Source organism: Mauremys reevesii, linkage group 16 (genome assembly GCF_016161935.1).
Source record: "Mauremys reevesii isolate NIE-2019 linkage group 16, ASM1616193v1, whole genome shotgun sequence".
In the NCBI taxonomy this organism is placed as follows: Eukaryota; Metazoa; Chordata; order Testudines; family Geoemydidae; genus Mauremys; species Mauremys reevesii.
Window position 1 is genome coordinate 27,716,949 of NC_052638.1, and position 18,813 is coordinate 27,735,761.

Consider the following 18,813-nt stretch of genomic DNA (forward strand, 5'->3'; position numbering starts at 1 on the left):
GGGAGATGGGGTAGATGGCTCTTGTTTAAAAACCTTGGGACTATAGGACTGGTTCAGGAAAATGAATTCTACGACACTGCTGTAGAACAACATCTGACTGGGCCAGTCCAAAGGCAGTGATACCAAGCCTGAGGGGGTGTGAACCTGTGAAGTTCTCTTTCCGCAGAAACACTTGGAAGGGTAAAATCTCTCTTTCTCTCTCTCTGACTCAACCACGTGCTGTCTATCTTTGCCCTTTTCTTGCCCTGTTCTCTCTTTTAACCTGTCTTTATACATTTCTCTTTTATTTAACTCTTTTTAAATACTCTTTTTAAAACCTATCCTTGTATTTAATAGTTTAAATGCCTTACTATTAACCTCCCTTTATACTTTTTTACCATGTGCTTACTAAACAGTCTTTGCTTTAGTAAATGCCCTTTTTTTGCCGTGTGTGTTCTTTTAAAATCAATTTTTCAATATTATTTAATATTTTTAAATGCTCTTTTCTTAACCTACCTTTATATTTAACATTTTAAATGTTTCTTTCTTAACCAACCTTTATATTTGTACCATGTACTTACTAAAGAGTTTCCTTTATATGTTTCTCTTTTATTTAACTCTTTTTAAATGCTCTTTTCTTAACCTACCCTTATATTTAATACACCTTTTACATTATCTCAACAATTTTTATTCTTTAATAACATACCAAACTAGTCCTTTAAAATTCTCTCCTTACTAAACCTCACCAAAAATCTCTTTTCTTTAATAACTTGCCTCTATTCTTTCAAATTACCCCTTTAAAAATATCTCAATTTCTTTAAAGTTCTCTCTTTCTATTCTTTAATAAAATGCCAAACTACCTTTAAAATCATCTCTCCTTACTCACCCTCACCAAACAACCTTTCTTTCCTTTTTTCTCTAAACCTTACCAAAGCTTTATTTTTTTAATCTTTATGCTCTCACTCTATTCTCTCAACCTTTTTCTCTAAACAAACAAGCAAATGTATCAAAGCACAAGCACGCAACATACCCCCATTCAAACATAAAAAATAATCATCAATTTTTCTTTTTAAAATGGCCGACGGCACCAAACTTCGACACCAACGGAAACGGGGATGGAGGGTGGGATATAATCCCTAAATGGGGCATGGAAACCTGTCCAAAAATACATGGTGATGAATGCAATCTAGGTATATAGTACTCCCATCCCATAGGAAATTCTGAAATTTTGACATTCATTTTCATCCAAATCAGAAAAAATATCAAAACTTTTCATGAAAGAAAAAAATTTCTATTAGAACATTGTTTTGATACTGTTCATATGAACGTTTCAACATTCATGAATCAAAACTTCCCATTTGGTTTTGTTTGCTGATACTACTCTGCATCTGTCTGAGCTGCCTCAGTTCATCATGGGAGCAACTGCTTAGACACAAGGGGAAGCTCTGTGCATCACAGGAGATGTAGTCTGGCAAGGAAGCACAGCCCATGGGGTGAATGTGGGTAGGAAGCAATACGACAGTTCAGGCAGATGCAAAGATTAACGCCAACTCAACCTGAAACAAAAGGTTCTGGCTCGATGAAATGAAATATTTTTTGATTTTCCTGACAGTAAATTCTGCTGAAATCAGTATTTTCACATGGAAAATATTGACTTTAGACAAAACCCCATCTTTTGATTGAAAAAATGTTTCATGTAAAATGTTTCAGCCAGCTTTGAGTACAACACAGGAACAAATGAGCCAGCTCAGAGAAATCTTTAGGTATTGCTTCAGTTCCCTGTATTTGGAAAAGTTCAAAACCAAACACGCAGTCCCCTCTGCCTTTTTATTCTTAAATTGTACAAGGTATAGAGTTGATGTTTCTGAAGCTGTTCTCTAGAACAATATTTAAATCACTTTATTATTACCTAACTTTAGACCTGACTTTCATATCAGATTGAGAAGTTTATATCATGTAGCGAAGCTGCCAGATTTTCCTTCTGAATTTTCCCTTCTACAGTACAAAGGACTTTCAGGGAAAGTTAACATTCAAATAGTTGGAGAACTTGAAATTACATGTAAATTGCTTCCCATTACCTCTTATCAACTGTCAGTAGGTATATCAAAAGAGAAGCAATTATTAATGATAGAAGAGTAGACACCACACGATTAGCTAGATATTCTATTAAGACAATATTTTGGGAGGTAAGGTAGTCAGACGTATTCCAGAGTTACTCTTCAGTTTTAGGCAGTTACTGTTGTTCTGTAGTGCTGTAACATGGTTGGAATGTGGTGTTTTAGGACCTTCATGTCATAGTGATATGTTTGTTTTTTCCTGTCCCTTTATTCTGCATCTTCGTACGTGAGCTACACACACTGCATTCCTCATTCTACGTGGATGTGTAGGAAACTGCTGGGCAAAACGACTGTAGCTTCTTTAACATTAAATGCTCATTGTTAAACTATGTTTAAGATGCACATCTAGGAAGTAATTGATTTTGTTTGCAATTGAGAAACCTTACACTGCAAAATATAAAGGATCCTGGGGGGATTTTGATTCTCAAAGTCATGGTGACTACTTAACCATATCTGTCAACCCTTAATCTGAACTATGGATGATCAATCTGAAAACAGCTTGTTAATGTCAGTTAGGATTGAATGTAGCTTTGGGAAACACTTGTGAAAAAGACCCCGCCACCCCCATCCTCAGGAAAGAGAACAACAGTCTGAAATCTGTCCTTGCACCAGCCTGTTTTCTCCCTAGGAATGAAGGGAATGGTGCTTTTCATCATTCTGTTCCAGCCCTAGTACAGTAATTATCTTGTTGTTCATTGCTGTATTGTAATGGCTAGTTGAGAAGACTGAAACACTACACTGTAAGCTTAAATTGCTATTAACTTCACTAGAACTGACATATTTACAAAGATGCTCTCAGAAAGTGTTATCATCTTAAGTGGCCAGCGTCTTCATTAGAGTACAAGGAGGAGAGAGAAGCTTGTCTTTCACATTATTCCTACCTTACCTAAAGAAGAAGAATTTACCCGTTAGTTTGTTTTGCTTTTTACAGGAGAATATCCACAGGCAAGAGAGATGCCTCTGAACCAAAACCACCTGTCCAATGCCAGCCACTGGGAAATTCAGATATGGATCCAAACTTTGAGGCTCTGGCCTGTATCTACCAGAGAACACCTTGCTAAGGATACCTTTCCTTTCAATTAATCTTAGAAATATGCTGTCCAGAGAGGCATAGGTGCTGGAACTAAGGGTGCTGGGTGGAGGGGGGCTGCTGCACCCCCTGGCTTGAAGTGGTTTCTGTTATATACATGGTTTACAACAGTTTGGTTCCATGGCTCTCAGTACCCTTACTGTACCAGTTGTTCCAGCAACCCTGCAGAGTGGTGGTCTCTTTTCTGAACATCCCAGTCTTTAAAGAGCAGTTGCTAGAGAGAGAATAATTTAATCTGAACAGATAATCAGTACCTTGGCTATCTCCATGTTGTGGTGATCTGTGGGCATGGAAATTGAAGACCTGCATCCAGAGAAGTCTGAGTGGATGAGTTTATCTATTGTATGAGCTCTGGGCCTGCTGCACTGTCCTGATCCTTCTAAAGATTTATCAAGCTGTCACAGAGCTCTCTGTGAGGGAATATGGGGCCTTCACCATTTGGGCCTCATACAATATGTCAATCATTAATACAGAACACATACAAGAAGAAAAAGCAAGGAACATCCCTGGGGCAGAGTGGGTGGGGAATACTGCTGTAGTTTACAGTAATAACCCCAAACATGGTGCAGAGCACAGTAATATTTTTAATAAGTGGTGACTATCCCAAAACACTACATTTTATTTAGGGGCCTCTGTCACCTACGTATCAGACTGAACCTGTTAAACAGATGTACAGTTTGGTTACAATACAAAATGTTTCACTTCAGTCAGCAGATCCCTCTTTCCATGTTCTCCCAAGTTTAAAATGATTTCACTTGTGCTGGCTGCTGGCTAACAGACTCTATGTCCCCAAATGAGATAATTTTGCTGTCTCTTGACTTGATTCAGAACTGCAGCTCTGGCTCCTTCCTCTGTAAAACAATTTCTCCAGTTAAGCTAGTACCCGCCCTTTGGTATATCTTTCAAGTCAAACATATAGTGAAAACAAAACCCTGGGACTCCTTGCAAAAATAATTCCTCTTTTCTTCTTGGCAGCTTTCATCCTTTCAATCAGAAGTGTCACTGTCTACTCTGCAGTTCCTTTGTATGGTATAGTTATGAGTGATGTTTGGTGCCATAGCACAGCTGGAGCCTGCAAGGAGACACTCATTTCTGGCTAGTCTGTGAACATCTCCTTCTTCAGCAAAAAATCCTCCCCTTCTGGTGAACCAGTCCTGTGGAACTCCTTTCCCTGAAGTTGGGGGTGGAATCACTCATGTTCAAGTATAACACAGCCCTCGCCCCCGTCCCAGCTTTAGAGATCCTTCAGAAGTAACTGGGTAAGGGCATGAGGATCAAGTTCTGCAGATGTTAGATTCCCGAAGAAAGGCTAGGTAGTGCACTATTTCATTCAACAAACCCCAGAGGTAGTAGCAGGAGGGAGGAGTTGTTGAAGCTGAGCAAGGGAAAGTACGCCCCATGCAACATGGTACAGCATGTTGGAGTGGCCAGAAGCAAGCAGCTAAAAATGCAGGGCTAGATTATACCCATGTAAGTAGGGGAGTAAGCCTCCGCAGATGCCCCCTTGCTCAGTCTATCTGTATCTTGGGTGTGGCTCAGGGGTGGAGCGCACTCTGCTCTCCAGATACTTGCTGTGTCAGCAAAAGGATGGCAGTGCATAGGGCAGAGTAGTCCATCCAATCCGTCCCCATCCACTGCCAGGACTAGTTGGCCTGGCTTTGGGGCCTGGTGGGGCCAGGAGAAGCAGGAGTAAGCTGCATCCATTTACATGTTGCAGTAAATTACTCCCTCCTCCTATCATCCTTCCAGAACAGGAGGCTAATAAAGGATGCGCTATGAGGAGACAGTTCCTTCCCAAGCTGTTCCTTTCATCAGATCTGAGACTATAGGCTCAGTCTAGCTTTTGTCCGACTACTTGTACCAATAGCTTAAACCCCATTTATTTTAAGCAAGCACCTTAAATATGTCCTGAAGAGAGCAGGGAAAAAATTCACAATTAGTTTATTCAATTAACTGAGCTTCTCTCTCTGCTCATAAATCTTCTTTGAGCAGATCATGATTTTCTCAAATGTATTCATTATTTGAAATTGTGCTGGATAATTTCAGCAAATAATTCTCAGCCTGCAAAGTATAAGTGGAGAATTCACTGAAGGATTTTGATATTCAAGCTGCTTTTGAGATACACGTATCACATGGTATGGTTTCTTTTCCTAATTGGAAGAGTATAATTCCTTAGAATCAAGTTTTTGGTGCAAATGCATGTAAATACTGTACTAATTAGAAATTTGCTTTCTGCAAGTAGTTCTGCAATATTGGCTTTAAAATGTCCTGTTTCAGTGATGGTTGCTTCAGAAAATTTTTGCAGTCCCTGTCCAGCTCTGATCTGTTTTCCTCCCATTCTTTAAAGTTAATATAATGCTTAAGTGAAGTTAGTTTAGTCAAAAATAAAAGATGCATATCTAGGCTCTCAAGTGCACTGTTCTATAGCTCTGTCTTGTGTAAACCAGTAAGCCAAATCTAATGTATGGTTGATTAAATAAATGACTAAGCAGTCGCCGTTGATACAATTTTTATTGCCTTGGCCAGGGAAGCTGAAATATCTCACAATGATCTTATGCAGAGAATCATTTTGATTTTTTTGGAATGAAGATTCCTTTGAAAGAATATTTCTAGCCCAACTGGAAAATATTGATAAATATCCCATGAAAGAAATTTGACTAAAAACAACAGACATGAATCAGACTCGCAACAGAAATTTTCTGATCAGCTCTAGCAGCTCTTAAAATAGATCTTTTCAATACAAAATTTAAATTGAAGGCAACTTTTTTTGTTTTTGTTTTTTCCTCAATGGTTTTTGTGGAATTTTCTGGGTTATTGTTGACAAACCTGAAACCATTTTTTTGTTTGTTTGTTGACAACCTAAAAATGGTAGATTCCACCCCTCCCCCCAGTTTTTTAATGAGAACCTGAAGGATATTTATGAAAATGCCTGTTCTTTTCCAAAAATTTATAATTTTAGGCATAAAAACACAATCAAATATATTTCAACCAGTTTGAGCTCTTGTATGATGAACTGCAGAAAAATTAAACCTTCCCATTACACAAAATATTACTATAAGTTACTGAAGGTGGTAATAGAAATGTTTGCCAGCATTGTAATAAGAATAAACTGCATTGGAACTACCAGATACGTATAGTGCAGGCATTTAATTGATGTAGCGCCCAAGCCCCCGCTCACTGATATCAGTGGAAGGGCTCCCATTGACTTGGAATTGGACCTTTAACTATATAGTGGTCAATGCATGTAAACTGAAATGTTGCTCAAAAACACTGGACCCAATTTTGCTCGTTACACCAATGTGAATCCAGAGTAACTACTGAACTCAGTTAAATTACACTGGATTTATACTCAAGTAACTGAGAGCCGATTCTGACCCGATGTCTATCTGTACAGTAATCGTATGTATTTCCATATAGAATCTGCACCAAAAAGTTCTCACTTTGTCATTTAATATTATATCTATGAACTTTGAAGGATAAAGGCTCATGAATAGAATAACTGGCAATAAGTAATACAGCAAGGTAACCACTAAACAACATAAGTTGAATACAAGGTGAGTGCCCACCCTATTTATGTAATGAAGAGACCTTAACGGCAGCACTTAAAGGGATAAAACCTTAGTAAATGAAAACAATCCTAGTAATACTTTGCACTTTGAAAACACCTTTCATTCAGGGACCCCAAAGCACTTTGCAGAAATGAACTAATAAAGCCTCCTCAAGCTCCTGAGCAGTACCGTAGATACAGCATGCAGTATGTACAGCTTACAGATTGGGGAACCAAAGCACTTACAGGTTCAATGACTTGTCAACGGTCCCACAATGGATCAGTATCGGAACTAGCCATAGAACCACAGGCTCTGGGTCTCCCAGTCCCTTGATCTAACCATTAGACAACACTTCCTGGTGAAAGACTAACAAATCTAATTAAAATGTACTATACTATACACAGTACTATAATAAAAGAGCATTGTTACCTTTACTGTAGCTTCTGTTAGAGAACTATGTCTAAAACCGTAAAAATGAGCTACTTCATTTCCTTCGGCTTAACATGTAGCAATAGCTGAGGCAGTACATTTAGTTCAGTGCAAAATGCTAACTGGGTAGTTTTTTAAACTCTAATAACACTTTTTTTGGTAGGATCCATGATGTGACATGAGAGTCTTGGGACATTCATAACTTTACAAAACCATCATTTTCTGAGATTCCAAATGGGATAAACATTGTTTTTTTTTACATAAAAATATTATTAAAACACTCATCAAATGTTCTAAGCAATATACAGAAATTAGAGCATTTGTAGGAAGTGACCTGTTTTGGCCTTTCTTTTATGACAACGGTCTGTCACTTTGTGTTTATTAGATTAACGCGCTGATCTCATCGGTGACATGGTGCTTTCCTTCATTGTATCATTTTATTTTGGAATGTCATTTTTACCTCCTGGTTTACAGATGACAAAAGTAATCTTTTTGGGTAACCAAGCATTGTGGAATGTTTGTGACTATCTAAAAACTATTGTAGCATCACAGATTCTGAGACATCCTAAACAAGCATGTCTTTACTTGGATTTTTATAAGAAAGATAGTGCTACAGTGGTATACATCGGTACCTAAATATCCTAACCATAATTCCTCTAAAAATCTGGTCACACAACATTGCTGCTTTTGCAGTGTCCTTTGCATCATATTCACTTAATTCTGGGTCCCAACCAGCAAGGGCCATGTATAATTATGGTTGAGGAGGCAATACACTGTTTTGTTCTAGGCCCCTATTTGCAGGTGCTTGTATAATTTTTCAGAAGAAGTTTATGGGCTGAACTTTCCCAGGCCTGTTTTATCCCTTAGATGATTCCTGGGAACTTCAGAAAAATTCTTATATTTCTGAATTAACGGAACCGTCTTCAGTCAGGACTGGTGTTTTAACACATCAGAAGAAATTTGGTTAAGAAGGAGCTGTAAGCATTTGCAATCATGTGCTGTGCATGGTGAAGATTTATTGCTTATCAGATATAGTCACAGGCTTTATGTTCATAAAGTTGGATAGCAAGAAGGATATTTGCTTTCTTATCCCAGGACACGCAAAACATATATAGGCCTGCTGGAAAGTAGATCAAACAAACAGAAGTAGGACATCTGGTCTTCCTACAACTATTGTCTAAAATATAGAGCTGATAGGGGAATAGGGGAGGGGAAGTGTTGACTATTGGGTTTTTCATCAACGTTTCAATTTTTGTCAGTTTTCCAGCTGGCTCTAATGAAATGTCAAAAAAAGCACCAAGCAAATGGACAGATAAAAAAAATACTAAAAAGAGCTTGGTAGCAGCAGCCAGAACTACAGCAAAATCCCAGTGACCGTACAGAACGGGAGTCCTCTGTATGCATTCTGGACCTGATTTGCTGAGTCTTGGACTAAAGAACTGGCGAAAACACTGAGGGGGCAAAACAAATCAAGGTAGAATGAGCCATCCGCACAAATGTGGAATGAATTTAGCAAAGCCCAATGAAAGTGTTCTCAAGGTCTGAATGAAAATGAGCAATTTCAGAGTAAAGGAGATAAGCCAGGAGGGGAAAAAAAAAAGCTCTTACAAAAGCTCATAAAGGTCTTTTCTTCCTCTCTCCTGGGAATTTTTTTAATGAAATTGGATTGATATTTTGTGTGATCCTTTTCACAGAGGAAAAAGTGTTCTTCAGAAGTAGCCGCGTTACTGTAGGTATAAACTGTTTATGTGGTTCTCTCTTCCCGCCCCCCCCCCCCCATGGTCTAAAATGGGAAGACAAATCCTGAGGCCATATTTAGTCTGAGGGTCTAATCCTCCTGCATTCCTGATCCAAAGAACTCTCGCTGAATTGATTAGGAGTTTATCTTACATCAAGAGTGGGCCCAAAATATTTTAGCCACATAGGCAGTGAATGGAGAGGAATAGTAAACAGGGCCCTTTGTCTTTTGGTTTGATTTTGAATGAGACGCTCAAAGTCAAATGAGAGAAGTTGCTCTGAGTAGCACAGCACCAAGCAATGTAGCCATCTCATCAAGCCCAAATGAGGACATTTTGTGTCATTCTGTGATTGTCCATCTCAGACTGACTGACTGACTTTTGCTCACGTCTGTCTTCCCAGAGAGTCCATTCCCCTTTCTTTCCTAGCCAGTCTCTGCGTAGCTGCCACACTGAGGAGCACAGACATACCATAAACTGTGATCTTAAGCAAACATCCAATTTTGCTGACAGTCCTTGACTGAGATGAAAGGATTTGGCAATGGGAATGAATGCTCAGCAACAAGCACCACCAAGATTGCCCTCCCTCCCCTGCCCCACCTCCCACCTCCCCCCCCCACCCCCATCCCCACATGGTCAGCCATGAACTGCAACCTACTAAAGTTATCTCAATTCCTTGAACAAGTTAATGTGTGGCAGCCAAGTAAGCACATGTATATGTTTTAAATTGCAATCTCTCTCATTTGGATTGCTGGGTAATGGCTGAGACTGTGAGGGAAGGGGAAGAGAGGAATTAAAGTTCCCGAGCCAGGGATGAGGACACTTGGGGCATAAACCTTTGAAACCAATGGGAGTTTTTTCATTGATTTCAATGGGGTTTGGCTCAGGGCCTTAGATACCATGGTGACAGGCACTTCTGATCTATTTTAGATGGATGAGAAGCCTGCAAGGGGTAGTTTTGCAGTATCATATGGGGATGAACTCCATAAGAGACAAGTAGGTTATTTTATTCCTTCAACTCAAACAAGGCTCTTTCCTGAGCAAACTATTAAAAGGAGACCAAGAGCCATATTGGAGACAACTGGTGCTAAAGAACAGCAGGGTTTTTGTATGGTATATGGAGTTAATTCTGAACTGATTTATACCCTGTGCAATCCACCTTGATCTCAGTTCTCATTTGGCCTGCAAAAACTCCTCAGGGCTAAGTATTTACTTTGTTGTTGAGATAGTTCAGACTAGTGTTTTGTCTAGGGGGACAGCTATACGCTAACTGCTTCTTTATCGTCTCTAGATTTATAATGAATAGTGCATGTGGTCTTGCCTTTTTTTAAAACCTCTAATATCTGAAAGGCGTGTTTGGAGTTGAGTACTATTTGTAGAACTGTGGTGTTTTCGATGTGATGGAGAAGGCCTATTGTTAGAACACCGGTTAATATATTTTTGCTGGCATACACTCTTAGGCTTAGCTTCATGCTCACAAAATTACGTTTGGTTGACTTGTGTTTTGATTAATTTATCCACCTCACACTGGCATGTATGCCTATGGCTATGGGACAAGCTTATTGCAAACTGCGAACCCTAGGAGGAACATGATAGTTCAAGTCTGACACAGCCATGAAATTCTTTGTGGAAGCAAAAACCAAAGCATGTGACAGTTCAGTGAACTCTTCAGACTAGCAGACTGCATCGATTTCCTCCTTTCTAGATATAGAGGGCCAAATTTACCTGTGACTTAACTCTATTAATTTCAGTGCAGTTGCACCAGCTCTGAGTGTGGCCTGTGTTAGAATAAAATGCAATCACCACTTGCCAGTTAGTGTATTTTAAAGTTATTCTTGGAAAGCTTGAAAGAGATGACACACATGGTCCCTTGGGAGCCTGTCAGAACTTTTCAGGGGAGATTTGTGTTTACTCATGGGATTTGTTTTGTGCATACTGGGTCTACCAGAAGCAGAACTCTTTTTTTCTTTTAAATGCTTCTATTTGCCTGTATTTATGAACATGGGTAGTTACCAAAATGGGATTAGGATGTCATATAGGGCATATCAAATAGCCTTGCATAGGGAAGTTTCAAACACAGCCGTGTAGATTTATTCAGAAATCTACATGCACAGACAACATCTAATTAAACAATTGTTCCACTTACAGAGAATCATTTTTTGTTTTAAACAGTACTTCCTTGTCTGAAAAGGGTGCTATAGAGTTTAAGGCCAGAAGGCGCCACTAGATCATCTTGTCTGATCTGCTATATATCACAGTCCACCAGCACCCACACACTATGCCCCTGAATGTGAGCGTAATAGAAGGAAATGGAATAGTGTGTGTTTTATTCATTGAACTAGGCTCTTTTTCTAGACTTTGCAGAAGCACATGTCCTAGAGACTAGGTAAACTAACATTTTTGGGAATCATTTCAATGGTCTAAAGGGGGTTAATGCTATTACAGAGAAGTGAGGCATTGTACTATGGTAAGAGTGACACATGTATCATGCAGGCAATGAAATAATTTCAAATGACAAAAATGAACAGTAGTGGCATTAACCAGTCTTGCCCATTTCTCCCCACATCAGTTATGCAATGCAGTTGTCATTAAAATGGACGACTATTTTCATTTTATATGAGAACCTCAGCATGACTAGCAAGCAATTCACCAGATTTTATGAGACTGCTGGCTTTCCATCTGTCCCAAGAGACGGACGCACACAAAAGGCTATTAGTACACCGCTGCATAATGAGGTGAGTTTGAGGAATCTCACATCATTTCACTCTCTCAGTATGCAGATCATGTATCATGCCAGGTGCAGAATCAATGATGTCCTTGCCCAGTTTCCAGGAAAATGTAATTTGTCATCATAAAGACCAGGGAGACACTTGGGAACTGGTGGAAACCCATTTGGGGCTGAACAGGTATAGTGCCTGCTGTATTCTGTGTACATTTGTTTTGGCACTGACTAAGAGTTCTTGTTCCCTATAAGCTCTTGAATGATATATCATAATGCCTTATCCCAGAAGCGATCTGCAAATCGGATTAGAACATTCTAAAGGGTGGAGCAAGCGTTATTATTCAAAACAGTGCAGGGTTTCCCTGTGCATACAGCACTTAACGTCACATGCGAATCTATTAGCACAAAGGATGCTGCATGAGTATGCTGAAGAAAGATACTGAAGGCTCCTGAAGGGTAGTACTGGCTAGGAAGGGGGAGTAAAGAGGAGAGGAAAATCTATCTGTTTTGGAAGGAGAGCAGAGAAGGGTGTGTGAGGGGGTGGTGGGGGTCGCAGGGAGGGAGAAGAAGGACCTAAGAAGGTTAGGCTCTGCTTCATGTGCTGGGACTGAACCCAGCTGCTGAATGTTTTGAAGTTCACTACTTAGCATAGCACCAGACCAAAGTGATCATTATTTTATATTTGTGACATCATCCTTCATTTTGTAGTAATGACTGTAATGTCACAACCAGAGGATTTTGACCACTTGCATGGAATTAGTGGCATGACCAAGGGATCACTAAAAAATCCTACTCTCTGATCTGCATCCACGGCTCTGCATCCAAGAGTGGGCTGCAAACATCTGAGAGTAGAAAGGACTCTGGAGAAAGTAACAGAATACTTTGCTAATGCACATATAATTAAACAGATCAGCAGAACTTTTGTTTCTGATATAGAGCACTAAGTGAAAGTATTCTGTATTATTCATACTGTCACATAGCGCTTTGTATTTTGTTGATTCAGAGGATTCCATTTTTAAAATCAGCAAGTGCAAGGGACCTGTGACTAATGTGATTTCTTGGCTTGGAAAATATTGTAGGAAAAAAGTAGCAAGCGACACAAGATTTACATTTTGACCACAAGCGTTTTGATGACAGTGGCCAAATGCCATCAAACTCCAGGCTGTGTTTTCACGGTTAGATTACTTTGCACCTCCACCCGTCTTATTAGATCACTCTGGAACAAAAGAGCTGTATTCAATGCACACTAAAAATAGAAAGTAAGCAATGTTTTCCTGCTGAATCCTTCGTCAGAAGTGATAAGGTACGGAAAAGGTATTGTTAGGCAAAATGCTAGTAACTTATTGGACAAGGACAGATGTAGAAAAATATGACAGTGACCTAATGAGAGGGAGCAAAATTGCAAGGGATATGTTATCCTCTATATGCTCCAAACAGAAAAGGTAGTTAGGGATGATGATCCGGCAATTTAGGTTCAGTGATCTGTGAAGAAGACCTCACCTCATTTGGAGAGTCGCTTTGGTCTGAATGTATTTCCTGAAGGCTGGTACTTAATAGAAATTCTGAAACAATTAGAGCCTTTTCCTTTCCTTCCCCTAACACTAGCCATTGCTTCTAAATACACCCCGCTTAATCATGGCATTGGACTACAAGCTGACTTCCTGCAAATCCCCTGTATCAAGATCTCCAGCTGCTTACGACCAAGGCCTCTTGTGTCTCTAAATGCAGTGACTTGGGAATCCTTTAAAAATCCTTCTGTTTTGGGGAGAACATCTATGTGGGGCCTAGTGGTCTCTGTTCTATCAGCTGGGTGCAGGTTTTGCCCCGATAATCTTACTGATCCAGCAGTCCCTGGGGCTTGTTGATTAATTAGGAAAGTGTATGCTGACACATCTAAACTTTTCCAAATGTTCTAGTTCATTAAGACTGGGAGATGGATTGAGATTCTGTCCAGTAGAATCTCTAAACATTGACCATCTTTATTTTCCTGTACACAGCCTTCCTGCGAAAAGCCTCATTGTCAATACAACAGCCATGAAATTTAACTCTGAGACCACTGTAATCATGAGGGATGACTTTTTCCACAATGTGGCAGAAGAATTTTAGTAAAGCTTGTGTTATAAATAATAAAGATCTATATCTATATCTATATGTCTTGCCTGGCTAGGCTGCTTTTAATAAGGACTCCAGCCAAAATATTGCAAACCATTTTCTGTTCTTGCTGCAGTGAATTTAGTGTGTGTTTTAGAAATGATCTAAGTTTTGTGCCTTCCCCTGGTTAATTCTGCTGGGTACAGAGGTTAAGTATTAACTAGAGTTGTTGCTGAATGTTAAGAGCTTGTACAAGCCAAAGCAGAATAAGGTCCACTCTTCACAATTTTAATAATGTATAAGAACCTATACAGAGTACAACAGAATGAACTGTATTGCAAAGCTTTTATTGCTCCTCCTGTTTCCGAATGGACACAGCCCTGAGTGGTGCAGAGGCTTCCCAGCACAGTTTAGTGTGGAACACGAACTATGTTCTTGAGCAAGGAAAAAATCTCAACACCCCAAGACTTGTGTACAATAGTTATCATATGTATTTAAAAATAAACCCTACAGCAGATACAATTGTAACTCATTCGTTCAACAAAGTCTTAGCGAACAGAAACATAATATCTCCCCAGTGTAAATACAGTGTATGATCCACAATAACCGATATTTATTACACAAAAGTGCTGAAGTTTTGTTTTCTCAGACTGCAGTTAAAACTGCACCAGCTTGTGATGGGATGCATACATGCCACACTGGCAGCAAAAAGGCTAATGGGAGCCTGAAGGCTCAGTTAGCCTACCTATGGGCACCTGGAGGGAATGTTAGGTACAATTCCTTAGCAGACCTAGCTAGACCTTCTTTGTATAGGGAGCAGCACAGTGGCGGAAAATATAGTGCCAATCTATACAAAAAGAAATAAGGACAACCTAAGGAATTACAGACCAGTCAGCTTAACTTCGATACCCAGAAAGATTATGGAGCAAATAATTAAGCAATCAATTTTCAAACACCTAGAAGATAATAAGGTGATAAAGTAACAGTCAGGATGGACTTGTAAGGAACAAATCATGGCAGACCAACTTAATAGCTTTCTTTGACAGGGTAACACGCCTTGTGGATAGGGAGGAAGCAGCAGATGTGATGTATCTTGACTTTAGTAAGGCTTTTGATACTGTCTTGCATGACCTTCTCATAAACAAACTAGAGAAATACAGCCTAGATGGAGCTACTATAAGGTGGGTGCATAACTGGTTGGAAAACCATTCCCAGAGAGTAGTTGTCAGTGATTCACAGGCAAGCTGGAAGGGCATATCGAGTGGGGTCCCACAGCAATCAGTTCTGGGTCCAGTTATTAGGATATTAGGAAAAACTTCCTGTCAGGGTGGTTAAGTTCCTAGGGAGGTTGTGAGAGCTCCATCATTGGAGATTTTTAAGAGCAGGTTAGACAAACACCTGTTAGGGATGGTCTAGATTATACTTAGTCCTGCCATGAGTGCAGGGGACTGTACTAGTTAACCTCTTGAGATCCCTTCCAGTCCTATGGTTCTAAGACACCTAGGAGACAGGAGGCCCAGGGAGAGAATAGGCCTTGGGATCCTCTCCCAACAAGGGAGCTCTGGCAAAGGGCCAAAGTTGGGAGAAGCACTGAAAAGCTTCTGGAGTGGACTGAGTTCCTGTGGTGGGCACTGATAAAGGGAAAAGGCCACAGGCAGGCAGTCCTGTGGGGTGGGGCTGCAGAAGAGGTGTGAGGAGCTGGGGAGAACACAGAGGGGCTGCAAGCTGAGGCCCGGGATTGGCAGAGTGGCTGAAGTGGTGTCTGGTTCCGTTTCAGGTTTGAGTTTTGCTGGGAAGGAGACTGGGAGCCCCCTACCCTGAAAGAAGAGTGGGCTTGAAGAGGAGCGCTGGAGGGGCAAAATGTCACATTGATAACTAGTGTCATGGGACACTGACATGGGACATTGATACCCTGTAAAGGAACTATGGTGTGACTTGGCTGGAGGACCAAGTCACCACACCAGACCACAGGAGCCCTGAGGCTGAGAGGAGGCAGAAGTATTGCAATGTTGGGTTTCAAGACGAGGGACACTCTGGGACGGTGAGTTTGTCGTGCAGTTATTAGCCCTGCTTTTTATATGTTGATACTCATGGATAACTAAATTTATTATGTTATAATTTGAAAAGGAAATATTAAAGACTTCTGACTGCACATACATAAATATCTTTTGAGGAAGGGGACTACAATGTATGGAGAATATGGATCCACAATGTATTTTGTTGAGTACATAACCACTCTGTAATCTTTTCCCTTCTAAACATTCAACTCAAATCTCCATCTTTTCTTTACTTCCTGGAGATAGTCAACCAGTTCCACAGATCATGCCTACTTAACCCTTCAGAACTTCCTGGTCCCCACTTATATTTACCACCTTTCCCAGTACCATTTCTATTGTGACCACTGTGCATTGTGAAATAATGTTATGAATTACACATCAGTGAAGTGTTACCAGTTTTGCAACACTTGTGCTTTTATTGCGAGTCTTGTAATTTTGTTATTTCTTAAAGCCCCAGCTCCTGGAGTCATGTTGTTTTGTGAGAATCTTTTTTGCTTTCTCCCCCCCACCCCGCCCCAAAGTTTTTTACCCTCATGGTAGTGGAGAAAAGCTTGAAAATGAGAAGCCTAAAGGCTCAAGAGCCAGGAAGCAAAAAGTAATTTTCTAAAAAATGTTTTGTGACTTCGCTTTCAAGTCAGTTTCATTCTTTTTTGTTGCCTGACTAATTTCTGAATGGTTGGATATGGTGATACCATGTTACATTGTACTGCAGTTCAAGTGGCCGTATATTGGTTGCTTATTAATGGGGTGGGCTTCAGAACCCGAGCTCCAGTCCAAGCATCTAACAGCTGTTTTTAGTGCCATAGGCCAAGACCCATGAGCCTAAATCTGTAGACCTGGACTCTGAGACTCTCTGCTGCAGATTCTGCTCGTGGTATAGATGTACCCAAAGAGGCCTGTGCCCATACTGGGAAACAAGACTGAGGCCTCCTACCTTTTCCACATCTGGAACACCAGCCACTGCTGCTGTGCCACTTCCACAGCTTGAGACCTCAAACAATCCCAGCATTTGTAAAGTTCTTATTCAGATCTAGACCCAAATCCAAGCTTTGTGGCTTGATTCTGTTCAGAAGGTGGGTTTGCTCTCTGACTCTGAAAGATTGCTAGCTGTATTTCTTATGATTAGGAGGTAATTGTTACTACCTTTGATTAATGTTAGAATATGTGGTAAGTGTTTATGCCCTAGCCCGGTCTTTTAGTTCTAAATTTCGTATGGAACTGAAGCATTTGTCTTGATTTAGAAAAATCAAAGCTGAGACCATATAGGGAAAGTGGAACAACTCACAACCTCTCTGAGTTAGGTCAGCACAAGGGAAATGAGACAGCGTGTTACGATGGGAAACTTACTCAATTCCTCCTCCTAGAGATTTTAGTCATCTTTAGTAGTGTTACTGGAAGATGGACCTGTACGAATCCGAAGATACTAGCAAACTCTAGTGGCAATTCTGGCCACAAGGGTACAGAACTACTGTATCCCTTAAACAGAATACTTTGTTCCGTGCAACATTGTAATGGTTTAGTTGTCCTCCCAAAGGGAAACTACATAAGGTTTCCTCCCCTTCTGCTCATTTCCATATGGGACGAGTCTTTGTTTCATGGTGTTTAGAGGTCTATTAACCCTATGCTGGCTGGCTGTATAGGCAGTGGCATTTGTTGACCTTTCATAAGAAAGATAAAATGTCAGCAGAACTAGTGAACGTATATCTATTCATTGCCAGTTGGGCCCCTAGATACCACAGTAGTATAAAGCTGAGAACACATCAGCTGGTCCTAGTTTTAATTTTGACAGTACTGTTATATAAAAACTGTTTTTCCTAAAAACAGATAGAAATGAAATCGAATCTCAAATCTTCTTAGTAATAAAAATTGAGTACTTCAGGCTAACCCCAAAATGTTGTTTAAGTAAATTGGCATTTTCAGATAAAATTTCATTTACTTTGAAACAAATCTTATGAATCTGGGAGATGACCATGACGGAGATGCTAATGTACCATAGGGGATGTCCTTCTCTGAATGCAGGCTGAGTTCTAAGGGGGAGTGGGAGTGTTCCGCAAATAGGATGGCATGACTAATTCTGAATCTCTGTCCCAGAGGAGATTAATCTTTGTATGAAGGCTGTCCATTCATACAGGGCCCGCTCCTGCTCCCATGGCAATTAATGGCAAACTCCCCATTGTCTTCACTGAGAGCATGATCAGGGCAACACCTATCTGAACAGAAATCACAGGCCCATGTGTAGATTAGAGGGTGTCTTTTGTGCTCCTAGAACATTTTCAAAGCACAAGCTGAAAGTGGGTAGCATGGTGCGAGGCAGAAGAGAGCGATGGCAGCTGAAAGGTGAAATCAAGTGCCTCCTCCAAATACCTTGTGGAACAGGAATGGCCTTCCCCAGCCTTACTACAGTCTGGTGAGCTTCCTGTGACATCAGGAGCTTCTATTCTAAACTCTGCATGTGCAAGGGAGGGTGGAGATTTGTTCAGTGGGAGGGGCTGATCTCAGGAGGGAGGTGTGGGGAGAATGTAAGGAGCTTGTCTGGGGCTCACTGTGTTGAGGGAAGGCCAAGAGTTATTTTGTAAGAGAGAGACTGGAGGGTGATGGGTCAAAGAATAGTTTGTTTTAATTTTTAGCCGGCTTTTCTTTTAAAAAAACAAACCGTATTATGGGTTTAAAGGTTTAGGTTTTGGATCTGGTCTGGAACCAAATTGTATAGGAGGGTTTAGATAGTAACTGCTACCTGAAATTCAAATGGGGTCAGATTCTGCTTTTGGCCCATCTCTAACTGGAGTGAGGCTTTGCAACCGTCCTTCCCACTTGAGACCCTGGTGCTAGTGCAGCACGACACTCTGTCTCTACTGGCCTGGGAAAGAGCTGACTTTATATGGTGTCTGAAGTGCATCTCAAGTGACCATGCTTTTCCCTCCCTCTGAAATAGCAGGCTTTTCACTGCGAGCTCAGTGTTTCCATACCTCCAAATGTAATATTTAGTAATACTTTTACCTGATAGTCCTAACCTTTGAGAGCATTTGCTTACTTGGCCACACAAA

General features: G+C 40.4%; 1 protein-coding gene and 1 long non-coding RNA gene across 3 annotated transcripts in view; one reads left to right on the top strand and one right to left on the bottom strand.

Moving 5' to 3' along the window:
• The window catches only part of LOC120384291, a 116,026-nt gene extending 99,758 nt beyond the window's left edge, over window positions 1-16,268 (top strand). Inside the window, exon 3 of the long non-coding RNA XR_005588735.1 lies at window positions 15,490-16,268. This is a non-coding gene — a long non-coding RNA (uncharacterized LOC120384291). The remainder of the gene's footprint in view (window positions 1-15,489) is intronic.
• The window catches only part of CDH5 (cadherin 5), a 49,052-nt gene that overhangs the window by 26,546 nt on the left and 3,693 nt on the right, over window positions 1-18,813 (bottom strand). The gene's annotated exons all lie outside the window — the stretch shown is intronic.